General features: G+C 39.2%; 1 long non-coding RNA gene and 1 pseudogene across 2 annotated transcripts; both read left to right on the top strand.

The window, feature by feature from the left end:
• The first annotated feature begins 3,053 nt into the window (after window positions 1-3,053).
• LOC117801355 lies at window positions 3,054-3,140 on the top strand (annotated as a pseudogene).
• A 947-nt stretch (window positions 3,141-4,087) lies between these two features.
• Window positions 4,088-18,501, top strand: LOC105238070. Of its 2 annotated transcripts, none has more exons than XR_002142906.1 (3): window positions 4,088-4,151; window positions 9,312-9,478; window positions 18,410-18,501. It is a non-coding gene; the product is annotated as an uncharacterized LOC105238070 (long non-coding RNA). The 2 variants fall into 2 exon arrangements; XR_002142907.1 differs by lacking the exon at window positions 4,088-4,151 and adding an exon at window positions 9,129-9,219.
• Window positions 18,502-24,399: the final 5,898 nt, after the last annotated feature.

Below are 24,399 nucleotides of genomic sequence, written 5' to 3'. Positions count from 1 at the left end.
CAAAATGGTACTACCGACAATCAGAACTGGTGATTAAAGAAATATTCTTTTAAACTGATGCTAATTTTTTTCCATGAGAAATGAGTTCTGGTGATAATGCAAAATGGTAAAATTGCTATGCATAAAAAGTTTTTAATTGGATAGAAAAGACTGAGATGGTGCATGTATCTTTTCTGTGTGGGTATTGAAATGCCATGTGCATGTAATAGGAGAAAAGAACAAGAAATGTGCCAGTTCTTTAAGAAATAAGCCAGGTATTAAATTATTATATAGTTGTAAACTCATGGGTCAATAATATTTGTTTTATCAACTTGACATTTTTCCCTTTCCAAGTAATTTATAGCAATTAATTCTTATTGATAGATATGTTTTCTACTCTGGTTTTCCCCCAACACTGGCATTGAAAAACCTGTTCTCATATAGAAGCTACTACTAAAGATGTTATTTGGTGTAATAATTTTGGTAAAACGAAATTGTCAGCAGTCCTTAGATCAGAGCTATCTTGAAATTTGACAGACTATAATGAATTATGAGATAAATACATTATTTGGGGGCATCTGGGTGGCTCAGTCAGTTAAGCGTCTGCCTTCAGCTCAGGTCATGATCCTGGAGACACAGGATCCAACCCCATGTCAGGCTCCCTGTGCCCCTCCCTTCCCACCACCTCACCACTAGTGTGAGTGCACACTCTCTCTCTCTCTCTCTCTTTCTCTCTCTCTCTTTCTCTTTCTTTCAAATAAATAAATAAGATAAATACATTACTTTTAACTTTTCTTTAAAGAGTTTCACTACAACAAACCATAAGAGACTCTTAATCATAGGAAACAAACTGAGGGTTGCTGGAGGGGAGGGAGGTGGGGGATGGGGTAACTGGATGATACACTATATGTTAATTAACTGAATTTAATTTTTTTAAAGTTAAGAAAAATAAAAATTCGTACATAAAAAAAAAGAGCTTCACTACAATATAGAATTTCTTAGATATGTCCGACTTCCAAAGGGTTTCACAGGATTTGGCTTAACAGTTAAACGAGGTAGTGCAGAGAAAGTGCTTCGCACAGTACCTGGCACGTGGGAAGCACTCAGGAAAGAAGGGGCTCTATACAAGTGGGTGAACTCAATATATACTTCTGAGAAATGAGTGTCTCTTTCGTCCAGGGCTCCATCATGTGTGTACTCATTTGCTAGGGCTGCTATAACGAAATACGACAGAATACGTGACTTCAGCAACAGGAATTTATTTTCTTACAGTTCTGGAAGCTGAAAGTCAAAGATCTAGGTGTTAGGTGCGCCTGAGTGGCTCATTCGTTAAGCGTCTGCCTTCAGCTCAGGTTGGGTCCTGGGATCAAGCCCCATGTCAGGCTCCCTGCTTGGCAGGGAGACTGCTTCTCCCTCTCCCACTTACCCTGCTTGTGTTCTCTCTCTCGCTGTCTCTGTCAAATAAATTTTAAAAATCTTAAAAAAAAAAAAAAGGTCTAGGTGTTAGCAAGATTGGTTTCTCCTGAGGCCTCCATGGGCTTGGCTTCGAGATGGCCACTTTCCTGCCCTGCCCTCTCATTATCTTTCCTCTGTGCACTGGCATCCCTGCTGTCTGTGTGTGATTTTCACTTCTATTAAGGACACCAGTCAGATTGGATTAGGACTGATCCTAAAGGTCTCATTTTCACTTAATCACCACTTTAAAGGCACTATCTCCAAATGCAGTTGTGTTCTGAGGCACTGAGGGTTAGGATTCACCCTATGTATTTGTAGAGAATGCAGTTCAGTCCCTAACAACATAGTAAGATCAGTGTAGACACCTCCCAACACTGGAGGAAGCTGTTGGGATCCAAGGTGCCCAGAGAGGTGGGAGTACTAGCAAGCAAGTAGAGAGCACAAGGGCTGGGTGGGGGCATTCCAGCACCTTCTCTTGCGCATCCTTCCTGTCCTGGTACCATTTGCCTTCTCTTCTGCACCACCATCTGTGCATCTTTGCATTTTTTCTGCATCAGCATCAAAGCATCTGGGCCGTGAGTCAGATGTTCATTTCCTTAAATGAATACTTCGTGAAAGTGAGTAAAAGGCTTAGCACTCTGAAGAGCTGCCCTGTCCCCCCACCCCAGAGAGCTTAAATATACCTAAAGAAGCTCTGGTTAATTGAATGGGGGAGGGGGGTGAGTAGGGAAGATTCCCCACCATGGTTTAAACCACCTGCTCAGGATTCTTTATTCTCCCCACTTGCTTCCTTACTTTTTTTTTTTTTTTTTTTGCTGGTGGCTCTGTTCTCCTGTGGATGAAGAGAAACCAAGTCATGGGGTGAGGGGGGGAGGTGGTAATTCCAAATAAGGATTGGGGGGCAGTGAGTCTATGGGTGAAGAAGTGAAATGGGGAAGGGAAGGGCAGGGAGTGCCCTCTATTTAAAGGGACCTGAAGAAACTCAAAAAACGGATGCTTGTCTTAGCACAAGCAGGGTTCTTTTATCCTTGTCGTTTCACCCTGTGCAAAGAGTAACTGCAATTTATGAGACTGTATTAATGTGCTATTCAGGAAAGAGTCCCCTTTCTTTAACAGGGTGTTAGTGTGAAGAAACACTGTCATGGCATAAAATCATTTCAGTAGAATATGTAATTAGCTACAGCATGAACCTTAAGGAGAAGGAGGAAACAGACGTCTCTTCCCTGTTTGCCTTCTCTCTGAGTTACAGGAAGGAGGGGGTGTGAATCTGAGAGTGTCTGTAATTTAAGCCCTGGCATAACGCCTAGCACAGTGCTCTACACTCTGTTCAATAAATAGATGTTGTCAACTGACAGCCCCATTGTAGAGTAACATTTGTTTCTTTAGCCAAATTCACTGTATCTGCAGAGTTCCTTTGTTCTTTGGGGCTCTCTCTTCCTTAAAACGATGGATTGCCACGTAATAAAAATGTTTTCACCTCTATCTCCACTTCTCTCACCCCCTTAAGTTCTTCTTTTATTGCCAGGTTCCATGTCAGCTGACCCTTCCACCCAACTCTCATTGGCTTCCTGGTACCCAGCAGCTCAGAGCCATTCTGGTTCTAAAATATTGGCAAATCTAAGACTGTACTTTCAGGGATCATTTCTATAGTTTGTTGCTAAAATACTGGCAAATCTTTCATTATAATCGTTGAGGTTTGTTGATTAGAGGAAATGTGGATTATGTTTTAATTGTTCAGAAATAATAGCATTCTGACTGGCATGAGCCAGGAAAGTCCCCCCTGAGCAAAGACGCCCCAGCTGTGAAAAATTAAGAGGCAAACTCAGCCATAAAATCAGGAAGCTGAGCGTGGTAGAACAGCCTGAGGGGTTACCATCTTTTTTTTGCCTAAATCAGAAGAGGTTATTAAGCTTTAAAAGCACCTAGAAAATTAATGGTTTGGGCAAATAACACCTTTATCTAAAAAGGAGATGAGTGGTTTCTCTTCTCTCTATATATACTATCGATTATCCTGGAGCTTTCTATGACCCACATTCCTCTCCATCTACCAGTCAGAACCTAAATTACATGCAGCACCTGAGGAAAAGGTACTCAAAGAATCACAAGTTAACATTTGTCTTCTCTGCATGAATATTCTTCGAGTTAGAACCAGAAAGATAATACACCGAAAGTTTATTGAAAAACTTTGCAGCTCAGAATCCAATTTAATTAATGAGATGTGACCTGTGTGACCATTGCATAAATACACCACATCTTCTCTACTCATTCATCTATTGCTGAACGTTTAGGTAGCTCTCATAAATACTTGGAAGCGTGCTGACCACACTGACTCCATGTTTGGCCCTCCATCTCGTTCATGCCCCAGCAGTGACTTCCGTCAAGGCTATGAGTTCCAGGCCCCCTGGAAGTTAGTGTGTGCCCTGATGGGAAAGTGGAAGGCGTCCTCTGACCATCCCTAGAGCGGTGCACAGGAGGAACCAGTTTAGATAACTAGTAGAGAAAACCGGCACACAGACGGGTCTACTTTAGATGACTAGAAGAGATCCTCTGGCGCACGCATGGCCCTGCCTTAGATAACCACCCTGTGATGTCACCACCATGCGCCTCACTTCATAAAACCCGGCCATTACGGTCCAGACTGGGCGGAGAAAGGCTCGGAGAATACCTGCAGGAGCACGGTCCCCACACGCCTGGGTCGTCGCCAGATGTCTCTGTCAGTAAGTTACCCCGAATAAAACTCTGTGTAGATAGTGTGGAGCGGCTTGCTTCATTCCTCAGTCTAAAATGGCTTCTCCGTCTGGAGGAGACTTAACTGACGCTCCTGCACCTTTTAACAGTAATGGCGCGATTAACAGAGGGGTGCGTATAGCTTTTCAAATTAATGCTTTTGTTTTCTTCAGGTAAGTCCCGAAAGTAGAATTACCGGATCATATGGTATTTCTATTTTTTTTTTAATTTTATTTTATTATATTGTGTTAATCACCATACAGTACATCCCCAGATTCCGATGTAAGGTTTGATGCTTCATTAGTTGCGTATAAACAGCCAGTGCACCATGCAATACGTGCCCTCCCTACTACCCATCACCAGGCTATCCCCTTCCCCCACCCCCTCCCCTCTGAAGTCCTCAGTTTGCCTCTCACAGTCCATAGTCTCTCATGTTTCATTCCCCCCTCTGATTACCCCCCTTTTCTTTATCCCTTTCTTCCCCTACCGATCCTCCTAGTTCTTATGTTCCATAGATGAGAGAAATCATATGATAATTGTCTTTCTCTGCTTGACTTATTTCACTTAGCATTATCTCCTCCAGTGCCGTCCATGTTGCAGCAAATGTTGAGAATTCGTTCTTTCTGATAGCTGAGTAATATTCCATTGTATATATGGACCACAGCTTCTTAATCCAGTCATCTGTTGAAGGGCATCTCGGCTCCTTCCATGATTTGGCTATTGTGGACAATGCAGCTATGAACATTGGGGTGCATATGGCCCTTCTCTTTACTACGTCTGTATCTTTGGGGTAAACACCCAGTAGTGCAATGGCTGGGTCATAGGGTAGTTCAATTTTTAACTTTTTAAGGGACCTCCACACTGTTTTCCAGAGTGGCTGTACCAACTTGCATTCCCACCAACAATGTAGGAGGGATCCCCTTTCTCCACATCCTCTCCAACAATTGTTGTTTCTTGCCTTGTCTATCTTTGCCATTCTAACTGGCGTAAGGTGGTATCTCAGTGTGGTTTTGATTTGAATTTCCCTGATGGCTAATGATTTTGAACATTTTTTCATGTGTCTGTTAGCCATTTGTATGTCTTCATTGGAAAAGTGTCTGTTCATATCTTCTGCCCATTTTATGATTTGTTTATTTGTTTCTCGTGTATTGAGTTTGAGAAGTTCTTTGTAGATCTTGGATACCAGTCCTTTATCTGTGGTGTCCTTTGCAAATATATTCTCCCATTCCGTGGGCTGTCTCTTAGTTTTTTTGACTGTTTCCTTGGCTGTGCAGAAGCTCTTTATCCTGATAAAGTCCCATAAGTTCATTTTATCTTTTATTTCTCTTGCCTTTGGAGATGTGTCGTGAAAAAGGTTGCTCTGGCCGATGTCATAGAAGTTGTTGCCTATGTTCTCCTCTAGAATTTTGATGGATTCCTGTCTCACATTGAGGTCTTTCATCCATTTGGAGTTTATTTTTGTGTATGGTGTGAGAGAGTGGTCAAGTTTCATTCTTTTGCATGTAGCTGTCCAATTTTCCCAGCACCATTTATTGAAGAGACTGTCTTTTTTCCACCGGATGTTTTTTCCTGCTTTATCAAAGATTAGTTGCCCAAAGAGCCGAGGGTCCATTTCTGGGTTCTCTATTCTGTTCCATTGGTCGATGTGTCTGTTTTTGTGCCAGTACCATGCTGTCTTTGTGATCACAGCTTTGTAGTACAGCTCGAAATCCGGCATTGTGATGCCCCCAGCTTTGTTTTTCCTTTTCAACAGTTCCTTGGAGATTCTGGGCCTTTTCTGGTTCCATACAAATTTAAGGACTATTTGTTCCAGTTCTTTGAAAAATGTCCTCGGTATTTTGATCGGGATAGCATTGAAAGTGTAGATTGCTCTGGGTAGTATGGACATTTTAACTATGTTAATTCTTCCAATCCATGAGCATGGAATATTTTTCCATCTTTTTATGTCTTCCTCAATATCTTTCAAAAGTGATCTATAGTTTCTAGGATATAGGTCCTTTACGTCTCTGGTTAAGTTAATTTTTTTTTTCTTAGGAACCTCCACACCATTTTCCAGAGGTTTTCCACACCATTTTCCAGAGGTTTTTTTTAGGAACCTCCACACCATTTTCCAGAGTGGCCACACCAATTCATATTCCCACCAACAGTGCGCAAGTGTTCCCTTATTCTCCACATCCTTGCCAAAACTTTTACTTTTTGTCTTTTTTATTTTAGCCACTCTGACAGATGTGAGGGGGTATGTGGTTTTGATGTGCATTTCCCTGGTGATGAGTGATGTTGCGCATCTTTTCATGCATCTGATGGCCATCTTTGTGTCTTCTTTGGAAAAATGTCTATTCAGATCCTCTGCCCTTTTTTAAATCAGATTTTTTTTTTTTTTGGTGTTGAGGTGTATGAGTTTTTATATATTTTGGATATTAACCCCCTTTCAGAAATATTTGCAAATACCTTTTCCCATGTAGTAGGTTGCCTTTTTGCTTCATTGATGGTTTCCTTTGCTGTGGAAGTCTTTTTACTTTGATGTAGTCCTATTTATTTTTGCTCTTGTTTCCCTTGCCTGGGAAGATAAATCCCCCCAGAAATATTGCTAAGGTTGATGTTCAACATATTACTGCCTATGTTTTCTTTCAGGAGTTTTATGGTTTCACATCTCACATTAGGTCTTTAATTCATTTTGAGTTTGTTTTTGTGGCTGATTTATGAAAGTGGTCCAATTTCATTCTTTTGGATGTAGCAGTCTGGTTTTCCTAACGCAATTTATTGAAGAGACTGTCTTTTACCCATTGTGTATTCTTGCCTCCTTTGTCATAGATTAACTGATGGTATAAGTATGGGTTTCTGGGCTCTCTATTCTGTTCCATTGATTTATGTGTCTATTTTTGTGCCAATACCATACTGTTTGATTACCGTAGCTTTGTAGTATAGTTTGAAATCTGGGATTGTGATACCTCCAGCTTTGTTCTTTCTCAAGGTTGCTTTGGCTGCTCGGGGTCATTGGTGGTTCCATACAAATCTAAGTATTATTCTAGTTTTGTGAGAAATAGTACTGGTATTGATAGAGATTGCATTGAAGCTGTAGATTGCTTTGGGTAGTATGGACATTTTAACAATATTAATTTTTCCAATCCATGGGCATGGTGTATTTTCCCTTTTTGTGTGTGTGTGTGTGTGTTGTCTTTGATTACTTTCATCAATGTCTTATAGTTTGCAGAGTACATGTCTTTCACCTCCTTAGTTAAATTTATTCCAAGACATTTTATTCTTTTTGATACAATTATAAATAGGATTGTTTCTTTTTTTTTTTTTTTTTTTTTTTTTTTTTAAAATTTTTTTTTTTTTTTTTNCAGAGGAGCCTGATGTGGGGCTCGAACCCATAACGCCGGGATCACGCCCTGAGCTGAAGGCAGACGCTTAACCGCTGTGCCACCCAGGCGCCCCTATAAATAGGATTGTTTCTTTATTTTGTTTGCTGGTTTGTTATTAGTGTGTTGAAACAGAACAGATTTCTGTATATTAATTTTATATCTTGAAACTTTACTGAATTCGTTTATTCTAATATACTTTTGATTAAGTCTTTAGGGTTTTCTATGTATAATATCATGTCATCTGCAAATAGTGACAGTTTTCCTCTTTTGTTACCAATTTGGATGCCTTCTCTGTCTGATTGTATTGTTGTGGCTAGGACTTCCAGTACTATGTTGAATAAAACTAGTGAGAGTAGAGCAATATCTTTGTCTTATTCCTGATCTTGGAGGAAAAGCTTTCAGCTTTTCACCATTGAATATGCTATAGCTATGAATTAATCATACTCCTTTTTAGCAGTAATTCTACATTAAATAAATGAAAATTTGGTTACTTTATTTGTCAAAGTATTGAAGCCTATACTTGGAAACTCATGGGATGTAAATGTCCTAAAATCAATAGGTTATGAATATTTTGGCAGCAATATTTAAGAATCCAGTGTACAAATTTTTACTTCCTACACCAATAAGAAGGATTTACAATTTTATTTGACTAAAAAACAAGATTATAGATGATCTCTTTGTAGGATGAGGCAGCACATAAATAAAACAAAATAAATAGGTTGTGGAGATTTCTTTAGAAATCTCCCTTCTAATTTACTTTAGCAAAATAAGGTTTGAACTTTTTCCCTTTACAAATATTTTACTAAGAAATATGATGTGTGTGGCTTTTATTTCCAACAATTTATCTCCAGACCTTCCAACATTACTTACAAAGAAAAACCACAAATACCCATTTTTTGTGCAGACTGAGTTTCATCTTTACATACCTCACCTTTATTTTTCAATGGAATGAGAATGAATGATGGACTTCCCAATTTTGCAAAGTCCAAATCACTTCTTAATATGTGATAAACTAACCCAAAAACACATTTAAAGCTTTTATCCTATCCCCCAAGTGGAAGCCAAATGGCTGACATTACATTGTCATGGCGATTATCTCTGATTAAGTGTTTAAGTGAGTTAAACTACTATTCGTGTGACTTTATTTTGAAAGCTTCAGCGAACACTTATTTTTGAAATATTGAAAACTTCAGTAAGCACACTTGTAACTTGAGTTACATTTAAAAGGATGGAGAAGAAAGGGCCTGAATCAAGGCCAGTCACTGCAGAGGGTGAGTTTCAGAGCTGGAAAGAAGGACTGGAGGAGATGTCTCTCCTTCTCCTGGACCCCACCAACCCTGTGCTCACTGGCACCTCTGTGCAAGCACACAGATGCTGAAGCCCATCAGCCTTTATTCCACTCCTAGGCAAGCTCACTGAGGAGGGGGTATCTTAGTCCTTTTGCTATACAGTTGCCTAACTTGTCTTTTCGAATATGTTCAATAAATTGTGGGTGAATAAATAACATGGCTCAATCCCCTCTTGTTACAGACAATAAAAAAGAAACCAACAGAAGGATGATGACTTGTGTTAGGGTCAGTTGATTAGAAGAGAGACCCGATAAAACCCCGAATCTGTCAATGCTGATGCTGTGGAAATCTCAGCCAGCAAGTCGAACCAAAAGTAGGACCAAAGTGCAGAAAATGGGTTGAATGTAGGTTGTGGCTCATGATAAGTGATTTTATTGCTTTTTATGAAGATGTTGCCCTTTATATTATCAACATAATTTATTATCTTACTCCACAGAGACATCTTACATGGAAGTCCAGTGATTTAGAGCACGGTGGATTCAAATTCCAGCTGTATGGCCTTGCTCAGTTCCTTGGTCTGATCTTCAGATGAATGTTCTCTGTAATGTGGATGGACACGTTGCCACCTCTTAGTTGTTACAAGGACCAGACGGTGTAAAACACGTAAGAGCAGAGAGCTCAGAGCCCATCACATGCTTATCAACACAGCCATCATTTAAAGTGCTTTGTAGGGCTTCATTAAACCCTTGAATGTATGAGAAACAGATCCCACTCAAAATTTGTTTAGAATATGTATACCTATTAATGTAGATCTTAAAACATAGCTCCTGTGCGTTTGTGTTTTTAAATACTTATATTTGTACAGTATATATACAGAAAGGGAAAGAATTCCGGAAAAAAGTACAAAACCTTAAGATGGTTGTTTCTGGGTAGTGGAATTTTTATCTATATTTGCATATATATTCTACAATAAGCATGAATAATTGTGTAAAGTAAATTTAATATATTTTTAAACATGAATATTGACTTTTATCTGGTTTAAAATCTTTAAGATAAGTCCTAAAATTACTGTACTTTAACACATGAGCTACGGATAATGCCAAAGTTATGGGAATTTTCCTCCCAAATGCTGCTGCGGTCTTGTTTTTCATTATTTTTATAGTTATTTATTACTTGTACTTAATACCATGTGTCAGGTACTATTCCAAGTGCTTTATAAATATCAACTTAAGAAAGAGCAATAATACCCTAATTGGGGAGAAAAGAAGCTCAGGGTAGGGACAAGACATATCTAGATTAAAAGGATAGTCTAAGTTCAGTCTTTTAAATCAAGATTAATGAAAAATGCAGGGCAAATACAAAATTCCTGCAGCTATTTTATTCATATGTATATGACGGCCACAAAAAATGATCTAGCTAAGTATATTCTGCTAAGAAATGAATAATTATTTTCTAAATAATTTGGACATGGTTTTATAAGACATCATTTTACAAGGAAATCACCCAAAACTATGTAAACTACAAAATAGACACCTAACATACACTATTTTTCTCTCTAACCAAAGCTACAAATTGTTATTTTCTTAAGTGAAATTCAAGTATGTAATTACAAACATAATAATAAGATTGGAAAGCAGTTCTCATTATCTCCCCCATCTAACTCTTCTCCACATGCACAAGGTCCCCTATGAAGCCAGCAGGCAAGACTGGGTAGCTGTGAGGTCACAGAGGGGGCACAGCAGTGGGTAAGACTCGGGCTGGTAGTCAATATGATATACCTCTGGAATCCGTATAATCACCCTGAGTAACGTGGGCACATCATGGTAATATATGGTGGGCTATCATTTTCCCTTGCTGTTCTTTATGTAGCTGTGATGACCATAACTCAACAACAAATTTGTCATAGAATCTTCAAAGAAGGGGGGGGAATCAACGAGCTTGCATACGTCTGTTCTGGGAACATATGATTTTGTTCTAATATAAATCCAAATATATTCACAACCATATTTGCTTCATGTGTAGGAATGGCTCCTCTTAAATATCAGTGCTCCAAAGGCACCAAATTTGCCACTGCTGTCCCCTGAATGTCACGCGATAGAAAGACGGCCTTGGCAGAGTAAAGCTGAAAATCTCTTGGCAACAGGGAGAACCATCATTAGTCTTCCTGAGCTGGACGCTGCCTAGAGGCCCCTGCGAGAGTCACTGGCCACAGCCCCACCTGGGAGAGACTAATCGTTTTCCAACCGGCTCTAACATTCATTTAGCACCAGAAGATGTGTTTATGTTGAAGTTTTAAACTCTAAGCGTTTTCAATGAATGAAACCACCGAGCCAGCCTTATCTTTCCTAATTCTCCCCTTCCTGACACACCTGGACCGGCTCTGGTACAAGCCTCATCTGGGCCGTGGCCAACGGCTGCGCCCATAACTATGTTCACATTGAAAAGAAGGCAGCAGAGAATGATGACATCATCTCCTTCTGGGGTAAAACAAAGGAGCTCTTCCAACACCATATGAGAAAGCAGAAGCCCTGAGGGCGTTTTTCTTAAATTTCTTTAGAAATCTCAAGTACCCCTGCTAGAAGGTCTGTCAAAGTTCAAAGATCTCTGAGTCCACAGAAGGGAAGGGCTCTGAAAAAAAGAACAATGATAAATAGAAAATACGAGCTGAATGGATGTTCAGAATTCACCGCACCTGATACCCACCCCTCCACCCCGTTACTGATAAGGAAATAGAGGTCTAGAAAAGGATCCTGGGTCAGGCAGTGAGCTTTGGGCAGAGCCAGGATTTGGAACATACTCAGCTTCTGTTGTGGCTTGCTGCTCTTCCAGGATTCAACTTGCAGACTCCTAGCTCAGTGCTCCTTCTATAATGTGCTGTGTTGCACTAGGGAACTGGGAGCCATTGAGAGTTTGTTCAGCGAAGAAATGACCCGTTCATCTCTTTGTTTTAGAAGACTGATTGGGTAGTCCCATATGTAAACTGGATTAGAAGATTAGCATCAGTCCAGCATCGCCTTAGTCCCAGGTAGATCGGACTGGGAACTGAGGGAATGGAGTGAAAGGGGAACGATGCACAAGCTCTGTCAAACCTGCCTGTCTTGTCTGCAGAGCGCATGAAACCTGAGCCCATCTTATGCCCCGTCCCTGATACAGTGCCTAGTCCTTGACAAAAGGGACACGGTAACTGCTGTGAAATGAACAGGGTAATCAGAGGTAGAAAAGATAGGAACCAGTGACTGACCGGATAAAAGGATGGCAAGGAGTAAGAGATGAGCTCTCAGTTTGTGGTTACATAGCTGAGAGAATGTAGTGGAAATTGGAGGAGAAATTGGTAAGGGGAGCATCAGGGAGAAAATGGGAGTATTGTGGTCACCCAGGGTGGACCTGGACAGAGCTTTCTTGAATTGCTGACCTAGAAGTGATTGGTGAAGCCCTAGGATAGATGAGAGTGGCCTGGAATTACAGAAGCAGAAAAGGGCTGAAGCCATCAGTGAGGAGAATCTGTACCCGCAGGGCGCCCCGGCTGTAGCTTTTTAGATTCCTAGTTCTCCACACAGGTTGATACAGCCAGGGTGCTGGCATCTGGCAAAAACACGAGGGCATATCTTCAGACCCAATCTCAATGTCAGTGTGAGATTTTCAAGCAAGAAGACCCAAATGTGTGCTTATGGTACAAGCAAAAAAATTTCAGCTTGAACTTTGAACTTGTCCAGAAGTTGACAATCACGAAACCTTAAAAAGCTTCTATTTTAGAATTTTAAGCATCTGCCTTTGGCTCAGTCAGTTTTAAGCATCTGCCTTTGGCTCAGGTCATGATCCTAGGGTCCTGCAATTGAGCCCCACATCCGGGCTCCCTGCTCAGTGGGGAGCCTGTTTCTCCCTCTCCCTCTGCCTCCTCCCCATGCTTGTCCTCTTTCTCTCTCAAATAAATAAAATCTTTTTTTAAAAAAGATTTGAATAAATTTTGAGTCTCTTTGTGAAGAAATATTTAAATTTTGGAGTACATGCCAGTTCAGGGGGCGGGGGCAGCATGATGATCTTTGCAGAGATTGGGCCGGGTGGCAGAAAGCCCTGACAGCGCATGCCTGCCCCCACCCCTCTAGGAATAGTTGTATATGTGTGCATCCTTCCTGAGGGAGCGCTGGGCTGTAGTCACCTGTGCATGCACCTGCCATGGCCCCAGCAGCCTCTTCAGGTGTACCCTACAGCTTTTCTGCAACTTCTATCCACCTGCCCAATGAAACAGAGGCCAGACTTTTGAAATGAGCCTTTTATATTCATGTTATTACTTTTTAAGGTAGTAGAATCCTAGAACCATAAAAATCAAAATTCATAGACTGTTCTGTCTGAACATGACCTTAGAAATGAGCTAGTTCAATCCCCTTGAGGAAACTGGGAACCAAGTCTGATCTTCCCTCCAGGGACAGAAGGGCTAGGTTTTTAGCCATGGTTGACATTCTAGGATCTGAGGCTGAAAGTGAGGCTGAGTGTGGACCTGGTCTTCTGCTGTAGAATGTGTGGTCAAGAGGATGGCATGGGGCAAAAGGGCTTGAGAACCACATTCTCACAGCTGTCAGAGCAAGAGCAAGAGCAAACGTTCCAAATAGAAAGTGGGACCTGGAGAAGCGAAAGAAGGTAACTGGACAGTCAGCGGGGGTATGGAGAGGTAGGGATGGTGCTTATAGATTTTTATGGGTGAGGGCTTCTCCCCACAATAACCTGGTTCTGCCATGAGGGCTATCCCTTGAAGATAGATTTCTCCAACGTTCTTATGGTACTCGAGTTAATTCCCATCACTGGTGGAAATAAGAGTTTGGGCATAAAAGGGAAGAATACAGTACAATCCCAAGCATTAGCTAAGTATACGGAATGAAACTATGTGATTATTATAAAGAATAATAATATTAATTTGCCAAAAAGATAATTGTATGTAACAACTTATGTTGTATATATAAAAGTACCTAGCTTTCTTTTTTCTATTTGCTCACCGACGTCTCTACCCACCTGTTTAAAAAAAAAAATCATTCATGTATTCATTAGCTCACTATTTACTTGGCAAATATGTATTGTTTGCCTAATGTGTGTTGGACACTAGGTATACAATAGTTCACAAAATTGCGTGGAGTTTTCAAAGAATAATGTCAATCTACACTAACATGAATTCAGCTCATTTCAGCATTTGCTCTTTCTTTTCCTAAAAGCAGTTCTACTTTCATGGGAGAAGAACTCCCCCGAGCTGAGAGTATCTGTTTTTCGGGAAAAAGAAGACAAAATCAAAAGCCTTCCATTTCTGTATCATAGGCATTTCCTGGACAGTCTTCCTCCAAGTAAACAAGAATTTATAATCTGTCCCTTAGGAGTTTTCAAAAATAGTCCCCCTGGCTTATCTTTGCTTCCGACAGGAGTTGTTACAAACAACTCTCTATTTTTGCTGTTCAGTTTGCTTGCATTTTGACATTATTCAGGGTTTAACTCTTAAGAGTTAAGTCTTCCCAGCCTTTATCTATACCAGCTTCTTTTAACACTTAGCTAACCTGTGGATGGTGATGTGACATTAACTTATTCTCCACGTGATCTCTGATATGGAGAACAGGCAGTATTTTCTGCAAAAGGAATTTTCTCCTAACTGAAAGGAGAAGAAAGCTAACTCCAGCTTCCTGTGGGCCAAGTCCCTTGTGAATTCTGAGAGGGAGAAAAAGGTTAATTGTGAACAGGTTCATACATGTGTCACTTACAACTCACCACTGGATCCCTTCAGTCTCACACCCTTTCAGCAGTAGGTTTAACACACTGAGACCAGACAGAAGTTTTTATTGCTCTCTTCAGTAAGACACAGGGTGAGTTTAAAGAAGGCAATCTTTAAGATTTATCCCTGTGTTCTGGAATAAGAGTTCCATAATTCCTTTAATCCATATTGCCATCTCCCCTGGCCTTTCGCTTTACTTTGGTCTTTCAACATCTCACCTTATTTTAATAGCAATTATCAGAATCCATATACTAATTCAACCTAACAAGAACTCTAGTAGCATGAACTTGGTATGAGCACGGAGAGGCACTGGACCGGGCACTTATATTATACTTCATAATCATACCATATTTCACAGGCAAATGAACTGTTTTCAGTAACTACAATTTATCTTTAATAGATCTCTGACAATAAATCAAAAGAGTTAATTGGATAAATTTTTCATAAGGCATTAGAGTCTTACAACATCCCTTAACACTAGCTGAAGCAGTGGGCCTGAACTTGCAGACACACCATAGAGAGTGAACAAGATCTGTGGAGGTAAAAGCCAAATTTTAAATAGAATTCATGGGTCCTAAATTTCTTTAAACTATATTTATATCCATCCATCCATCCATCCATCCATCCATCTCCACATCAGTAGATATCTGTACATAGATGCTTAAACACACTTAGTTCCTTCTAAAAATTGTCATTGATTTTTCTACTTCAAAAGGCACTACACATGCTTCATTTTTGGACATTTTGGATTAGGGCAACAGCATAGCATTTCTTGAAATTTCACAAAATCTTTTATACCTATCCTATCTCTAGATAAACAAAAGAAATCTGAACATTTCAATACTTGAAAACAATATGATTTTTTACCAGCCTCAAAGTAAGTTGACAGAATCATTAGTCCTTATTTCAAAAGCTTATCCAAACCCTAGGACCTCTACACACCACGTGGTTCAGCCTACATCTGAAATAGTGGCCATCTTTAAAATCATACACTTAGTACAATTTTGCAGCTCAAAGCCTTCTTAGAAATCCATTAGTTCATTATTTCTGAAATTTCCTTCCAAAAAAAATCTGTGTACTTTAACATGTTAATAGGTGTTTAGGGTAACAGTCTGTATTCAAATAAAGTTTGAAGTGTCCTCTCTGGAGGCTTGTGGTGCACGTTAGCATACTAAAGTCTTGGCAGACCTATAGTTTAAAAAAAAAAAAACCTACTGGTATAAGGGAGTGGGGCTTTCATATTTTATTCTCTAGATATATATATTTATTACTTTATACAAAAATATATGGCATGCTAACTGAAAAAGAAATGAAGATCTAGATTTCAGAGAAAGTGGAGGAAGGGAAGAGAAGTAGAGAAAGATCTGATCCAGTCCCAGTGTGGACTGGAATTTAAGGATTAAGAGATATGTCTGAAGAGCATTTTTATAAAGTTTTGTGATGTGAGGTGCTGTATATCTCTTGCTGGTGTTCTTAAGAATCACATTACTTATCAGGGCAAGAGAAGGAAGGAAGCAAAAAAGGAAAGAGGGAAGGTGAGAAGAAGGAAAGGAGGGAGAGAAGGAAAGACAGAAGGATGGAGAAAGAGAAAGGACCTGCCTAACTTTGTAAAACCTTGTGTTTCCAAACCTACTTGACTGTAGAACTCTTTATGCAAAGAGTATCTGTGAACATTGTGATGTGATGGCAAATGTTTAACAATTTTGGGGAAAGGGAGGGGCCTGATTTGTAGCGTTTACCTGTTTCCATGGTGTAAATTCTCACCAGGTTATGTGACTGTCAGAATTACACAGCTAATCATTTTTATTGGTATCTAAACTCTAACTTCTAAATTCAGGGATGATTCCATGCTATCCAACATAAAATTTTAACTATGTGAACAGGAAGTATAGCACTATAGAGCTCAGTGAGAAGGAAGACCCTTGCCTCAGACATAAGACTTGATACCTTTCGATGGCTCAGTTCCTCTGCCTGTAGATGACATAATTTGGGTAATACGTGTGTATTACCAATACCTCCTAATGTAATAAAACATCCAGGTTCATTTCTTCTTAAATATTTTGAAATCCTTAGTCAGAAGAGGCTGTAAGACCATTTAAATGTCATTCTGAAGTCATTCACGTTTCTTTCAAGTCTTGAAATCTTGTAGATCTGAGCCTCAAAACTAGAGGTTACTTTCTCAGGTCAGAGGAAATGTCCTACTTAGAAACAAAGGAAAGCTGCCTCTCATTTATTTCAGTATTTTTGTTGTTCAAACTTTTCCTCTCAAATCACAATTCACTTGCCTCATCGTATTTTCAAAAGAAGGGTTGTGTTAAGTGCTTCTAAAATATGGAATTGTTTTTTATTTATATTTACACATATTTATAAATTGATTTTGTTTGTGGAAGGTGATGTTACTTCCTTGGGCTCAAAGATTAGAATATAAATTTGCTTGTATTGAGAGTCCTTATCCTTCGTGGCAGAGACATCCCTGTGAACCCTTCTATGAAAGGATTTGTTACGTAAATCCCAGGGTCTTCTCTGACCTGCTTCCAAGGATCTTAGACAAGTCTCTTATACCCTTGATTTCCCTATTATAAAAAGAATGGGATAATAGTAATCTATACTTTATGGGGTAGTTGGTCTCAACTACAGAGATTTTGAGAAGTGATCATTAAGCTTGTGAATTTCACTCTGACTTTTGGCCATTTTACATTTTGACTCTTTCACCAAAAGCTTGGTGAGAAAAAGAAGTAGAGTTACGGTTTGTTTCCTTTAATTTATCTGTAGATTGAAATCATTCAGATTCTACTTGTGTCTCATTAGAGATGGGTGCCAAGAGTTGATGACAGTGAGGAGTTGATATCTTGTAAATAGAATAACGGATTTGTGTTGCAACTATATTTACTTAATAAACAGCATCAATAAAAGGACAATTTTATAAACAAAGGCTTTACAAAATTCAATAAGCCACAGATACAAGATAAAAAGAAAAGAAGAAGCTTAATCAATAATGGGAGGAATTAAAGGGTAAATGGAGCTGCCTGATGATTAGGGCACTTTCCTGGCGGCCTCCGGCTGAGCCACTTTTTACACCCCCAACAATGAAATAATTAACATTCTCCAAAGATCCCTTCCATAATGATGTATTTCTGATTTTTTCAAAGAGTCTAATGAAATTCTGCAAACTTTCAGAGTTTTTATCTTGAAATCTTACTCTATCTTCAAGCTTTTCTGTGGTTGCAAAATGATTAGTTCCTTGAACACTGCATACGAATCATTCTGGAAGACAATTTCCTGAGAGTTACATACATTACCTATTCCTAATACCTAAGGAATATTCTGAACCAAACCGGTAACCGTAAGTGCCAATGAGTCCTTCTAGGATTGGTATTCTGTGCTATTCATTGCTCCTTCCAAGTGAACTTAAGTAAGTTTGTCAAGCAGCTTGTGAGTGCAACTATTTTATAGGAGATTTTGGTGAAAATCTTGAAAATGATATTATATGAAGTTGAAGAAAAATCGTAATTAATATTTAAATAGAATTTTGCTGTGTACCTAGTATTTGTCCCCATGTTGTCCCATTTAACCCTCACAATCACCATGAGGTATATTATCCCCCATTTTATGGAGAAAGAAGTTGAGGTTTCAAGAATTTGCTTTATCCAGGCCAGTGGAAGCCTATTAGGGAAGTTTGGGACTCAAATACCAAATTCTGTGCACTTTCCACAATAGTACATTACGTCTTAGAAATGAGTTCCGCTTTTGCTCCTATTCTTCAATCCATTACTGATGTCAGTCAGTCCCCAGTCCTAGGGAACCAGCTAACGTCAAGTAAATATGTTATCTCTTCATATTAACCACAGGGCTCTGACCTCCAGATTCGGTGGTAATGCGGCCGTAGAGCAGAGAGCGCATCTTCCATACCTGGACGGTACAAGCTGGGAATTCTGGCTCCAGTGCTGACTTGGGCAAGTTACCTGACACCTTAGGAGCTCAGTTTCTTCATCTGTACAATGGGGATAGTGACAGCACCTATTTTATAGCATTGTTGTGAGATTAAATGGGGTTAAATACAAAAAGCACCTAGCACATAGTAAGCACTATGTAAGTAAACACTAGTTTAGAAGAAATAGATTTGTGTGGCTGTATGGTCCCCTTTGTTGACTAAAGGAATCCGTCAGGCTTAAAACTTTGCCCATCCAGCAGAGGTAACAAATTAAATACATATGAAAATGCCATTGTCAGTGCCATCTCTAACATCAAAAACACATCTGGTAAATAGTACTAGAGTATTAGAAAGTGGAGAATATAAATGATATGGAAATAAAAATATGTATAAACTTCAGTACATGTGATTTGAATTTAAATGTATGATCTCTAAAACTCTAGCCAAAAAATTCTATGACTGATAATTTGGCACTAGTTATTTGATATAATGAGTTTACTAAAGATAATTAGTTTAGTTATCCCAATGTTTTTCCTTTTAATCTCTTAACATATACCTCATCTAGTCAAGGCACACACAGAATGTCCACATAAGGCCCATCACTCGGGGCTTAACTGTTCACTCCTGTCTGCAGAAATGTAAAGGCCACCCCAGGCCACCACCTTAATTATATCCAGGATGCGCACCAGAGGTGAAAAGCCTCCTAGAACTGTTTTTCAATCATCATCTCTCGAACTGAGCTGGACCAGTGACACTAAAACCAGCAATTAAAAGCCTCAAGTTTAGAAATACATTCAGTTTCCCAAGTCCCCAAATGCCAAAGGTTAACTGAATTATGTGGAGATAATTCGCCAAGGTCCCAAGGGAGGGCTCTGCTAACTTCAGATTGCTGGCTGTTTCAGGCTTGTTTTTCCCTTCCCAACTGATGTGCTTCCTGCAGTGGTGCTGCCAGTGTAAATATCAGAAAAATAAGAAAAGTTGCAGATGGAGAAAATAAAAAGCTTTCAATACATGTTCTTGGGGGAAGCCATGTGATAGCCACACTTAGCGTTTTTGTAACATTGAAGGTTTTTTCCCTTTAGCCATTTGCAAGGATCAATGTGAGTAAATTTACACTCACTTCCTATTTAAAGTATTCGAGATCTTTACTGTGTTGCTTTGCTACTTAAATTGGAGCGCGTAACCGGGCATCTTACTGTGGGAGACCGTAATGAGACCCGCAACTCTCCTCCAGGCTGAATTAGAACCACCCATTACACCTCGAGTTGTGTGGTAACACCTCCACAGTGTTTCCAATTAACTTTGTAAGTTTTTAATCAGTGACAAATGCATCTTTGTAAATTCAATTTACCTTTTATTGCCCCGCTATAAACCGTCTTGCAGCATTCCGGTACTTTGTGGACATTTTATTTGCTACTGACATAAGACAGCTGTTGGACCTACAACAAAGGCTAAGCTTTATGAGTTACCTGAATTAGGATGTAGGTGAAGTAATTAAACCCCAAAGAGAAAAAGGGGGGGAAACAGATAGCCCTTCACAATCCACACACACCGATACACAGGCAGGAACTCCTGAAGCAACTCAGAAGCTGAAACATTTGAGATTAAATCCCCAGAAACTCCCTTCTTTTATTATGAATTTTAACTCCTCATTATGTGGAAAGAGGTACATAAGTGAAATGCTCAGGCACATTTTATTAATAAATCTATACCGCTATTTGTTTTTTCCTTAATCAGATTCAAATGCATCCTGTTAAATAGCCATGGGTGATTAGATCATAAATCTGAATGACCTTGAAGATGATGAAGGAAATGCTTCTCTGTAAAGCGATCATCATGCTGCCAGCTTCATCATTTACACATTTTTACAGGTGCAGAGAAAATGTTTAATTTCAAATAGCTTGCAAGAATCACTCAGAATAAAATATTACTTTATAAGATCTCCAGATAAAGCAAATGAACTAATTGCAGTACTTAAAAATGTGCATTTTTTGTTTCTATTTTTTGCTCCGAAAATAAGAAAATGGCCAAAAAAAAAAATTAGGGCAAGGATTAGTATAATTACTTGACCTCAAATATAGCTACTCTAGGATTCCAGCTTAGGTTTTGTTGTGTTCTAATATTACTAATGATACATTAACTCACTGCCCCTTGCTGCAAATTATTAACTAATTGTGAGTAATATGGTCATGAGACCTATCTTTTGTTACATATTTAATCAAAAGTCTGCATTTTTATAAAGGCAGCAGATTTATGGGTGACATTTATGGTCTTTTCCTTAAGTACTGAAGAATTCTTTTGTCTTATTTTCAGATTTATCGCTCAACCGCGAGACATTTGACATTCAAGGTGTAGATCTGCATCTTGCCATTATCACATTGAAAATACTGTAAATGTTGTAATTTGTCAGAAGTTTTTAGACCCTGACATTATTCCAGTTCACTAATTGATTCGTTCATTCATTAATTCATTTATTCATTAAGTGCCTAATCTCTACCTAGGATAAATAGTGTCTGAAAATGTGGCCCTTCTCCTGCAGATCAAGGATTATAAATCCAAGAAAAATTTCAGGCTCATATACACTTATGTGTTTTTTATTTCCAATGTTTATTTAGACTTGATTTGCTTTTCAGAGGTTTTTAAAAATCAGCCATGACCTAAAACTTCTCATTGAATCTGTACATTGTTACCATTTCTAAACCATGGGCTTGGCTTTCTTTGACCTTTTCTGAAGGGCATACTCTTTAAGTACAGTTTTGATTCTTCTGTATCATAGATGCTTTTGATAGCTTATGAATTCTTCATAATACATATACAAACTGGTCAAAATACAGCTTTGATTTCATTACCCTATTTTTCCCCATTCTTTATTACTTGCTTTAAAGAAATAAGAAAATAATTGACAGGTTACTATCTAGCTACTTTAGGATGTAGGAATTAGACACGAAAAGCACCCTTTTTAAATTGCTGTAAACCAATCATTAGTTTCTTACCATTTCTTCTGAGTGCTCAAAAATATGTGGCCAGCTATGGAAGAGGAGTTTCAACAGATAGTATTGAGTTTATGTTCTTTACCCCACAGCGTGAGCCTCACCCGGTCAAAGTAACCTTCTGACAGCAGTGCTGTGATTGGGGACAAAAAGACCCAGGGCTCTGGCACAGCAGCCCTTAGATGGGGAGGCTTTCCAGGGGTTACTCAGCCTTCCCCATCCTCGGTCCTTGGCCTGCCGCTCACAAAATCAGCCCTGGGACATTCAAAGGGGTGGAGAGAGAGGTGTGGCTTCTCAGAACTCAGGCCTACCGTGATCATTTCCCAAAACACCCCACTATGCAGAACTTGCCCCGAAGATGAGGCAAAGCAGAGATGAGAATCAAAAGCTTTGGAGCAGTGCCCTGGTAGAGTGACTAAGCTATGAAAAGCTGCCACTTGTTGACAGCTTGAAATACACAGGCATGGAGTTTATCACAACCACCCCACATGGTGGATGGGGAAGCAGAGGCTTAGGAATGGATCCGGAGCTAACAAAACTTTGGAGCTGGAATGCATACCCATGTTGGCTGTGAATTTCACGGGTCTGGACAGCCCTGCAGCGTATCTTTACCACTACATCCCCTTGCCCATCAGGTGCCAAAATGTCCTACTGGCTCTGAAGCCTAAATCCTTATTCCTTAAAATTTTAAATCTATGAATTCTATCTTGAGTAACAAAATTTACATCCCCGAAATCCATCCTAATGCAAAAACTAAATAATTATTGCTGTATTTCACTGCTATTTCTTTTTACTTTATGCTGCCAAGCTATGTCTGATGGAGACACTGGTGTACATATACATTGGAGTTAAAGATCCCCTCTGGGGTAGCAGAGTCTGCCCTATTTTATTGCAAAACATGCCCCTATTTTCGAAAAGTAGACTAATTGTCCTGCCCCCCCCAGACTGTTCCCATTTAAACCATCTTAGAGGCAAAGCCACTTTACTATAATTTATGTTTAGCTTTTTAAATAAAAGGCTTCTAATGTCTCTTGCATAGGAAGGATTTTAGAGTATTGTATGTGATATGCAAATTGTGTTAAAATAAATCTAAAACAAGATTTGTATATATTCCGTATTATTTGGCGATATAAAACTCCAGCTCTTGAAGTAATTAGCTAGGGATCCTAGGAAATTATCATTTTGGATCCTAGTCAGGGAACATTTTAAAGATCAATGAACATCCGAGGCTTCCAAATTCCACATTCCGCATTGCACCCTCTCCACACCCAAAAGAAAGGAAGATTAAAAACAAATTCCTCGGGTATTGTCAGTTGTTGTCAGGCATTCTCAGCACACTCACGCGCGGGATCGGCCGCAACAGCTCAATCAATAGGAAAGAGTAATGTAATCATTGCCTCCGCGTTTTCTGTAATTCCTCATTGGGGTAGCAACAGCATTTCAATAATATTCAGAGAGACTATTTATGGTGCTTAAGGTAAGAGGTTTCTGCCATGTGTAGAATAACAAAAATTCAGCGCTAATATTTAACCCTTAATGAGGAACATTCTTAAGGAAAGAAGCAGTTCAACACTTACCTTAAATTATCTGTGCCAGACAATAGTCACAAGATGTTGAGCCACAGGGCATTTGAATAAGCAAAAGAGTGTGTGATGACCGTCAATTGATGGAGGACCGGTTGAATACAATATGGTATACCCACACAATAGAAGATTATACAGTTGTTAAAAAGTGAGGACACTCACTATGTACTCATATGAAAAACTCTCCAAGATACTTCGTGGAGTGCACAAAGCACAACGCAGGGTAGTGTATATAGGAGGCTATATTTTGTGTATAAAAGGAGAAAAAATAAGGATATACATTTGTATTTACTTCTCTGTGCATAAGGAAACTGAAAGCTGTATCTAAAACTAATAACATTTTTATCTGGATATATATGTGGTGGGGTGGGGGAACTGGGGTGGATGGAAGACGTGAATGAGTAGAAGATGCTAGTATATATTCATATATATAATTTTTAAACATGTGAGTGTATTATTTGATAAATTAAAAGTTGTTAAGTGATGTATGATCTATCAGCAGGGAACTAGTTTAATAAATATGGTACATTCATAGAGTAGAATATTATGTGGCCATGAAACAGAATAAGGAAGCTTTTTTTTTTTTTAAAGATTTTATTTATTTATTTGACAGAGACGGCCAGCGAGAGAGGGAACACAAGCAGGGGGAGTGGGAGAGGAAGAAGCAGGCCTCTAGCGGAGGAGCCCGATGTGGGGCTCGATCCCACAATGCCGGGATCACACCCTGAGCCGAAGGCAGTTGCTTAACGACTGCGCTACCCAGGCGCCCCCCAGAATAAGGAAGCTTTTTATCTACTGATTTAGAAGGATCTCTCAGACGTGTGATTGTGTTTAAAAGAAAATCCGTTTACAGAATAATGTCCTTAATATGCTACCATTTTTATGGAAGGAGAAGGAATATTTGCTTGCATGTGATTAATTAGCTCTGAAAGTACACCCAGGAAATGAGTAGTGGTGATTGGTTGTGTTGAGGGAAACAACTGTGTGGTGTGGCTTGAGGTTGGAAGGGAGACTCTTCATTGAATAGCCTTTTATGCTTTTCTCTTAATCACTTGAGGGTATTATCTTTTTATAAAAAATTCAAGCATTTACTTTTTAAAACAGTATTCAACTATAATGACTGCTTTTTCCTAAAGAAAGAAAAGAATGAATTAATAAATTGATCTTGGAATTAGAGAAAGGAAGAAAACCAAGCTCTCATTTATCAAACTGTCTCATTTGTCAAACTACTAATCCAACCGCCATCAAAGTACTAATATTTCTCCTCACTTTGCTCTACACTAATTTGACGGGCATGCACTGTCTTCGATTCAAATGTGGCTTAATAAAATTAA

This window comes from Ailuropoda melanoleuca, chromosome 2, assembly GCF_002007445.2.
Source record: "Ailuropoda melanoleuca isolate Jingjing chromosome 2, ASM200744v2, whole genome shotgun sequence".
Lineage (NCBI taxonomy): Eukaryota > Metazoa > Chordata > Mammalia > Carnivora > Ursidae > Ailuropoda > Ailuropoda melanoleuca.
Note: the sequence above shows the minus strand (reverse complement) of the source record. Positions and strands in the feature narration are given on the sequence as shown.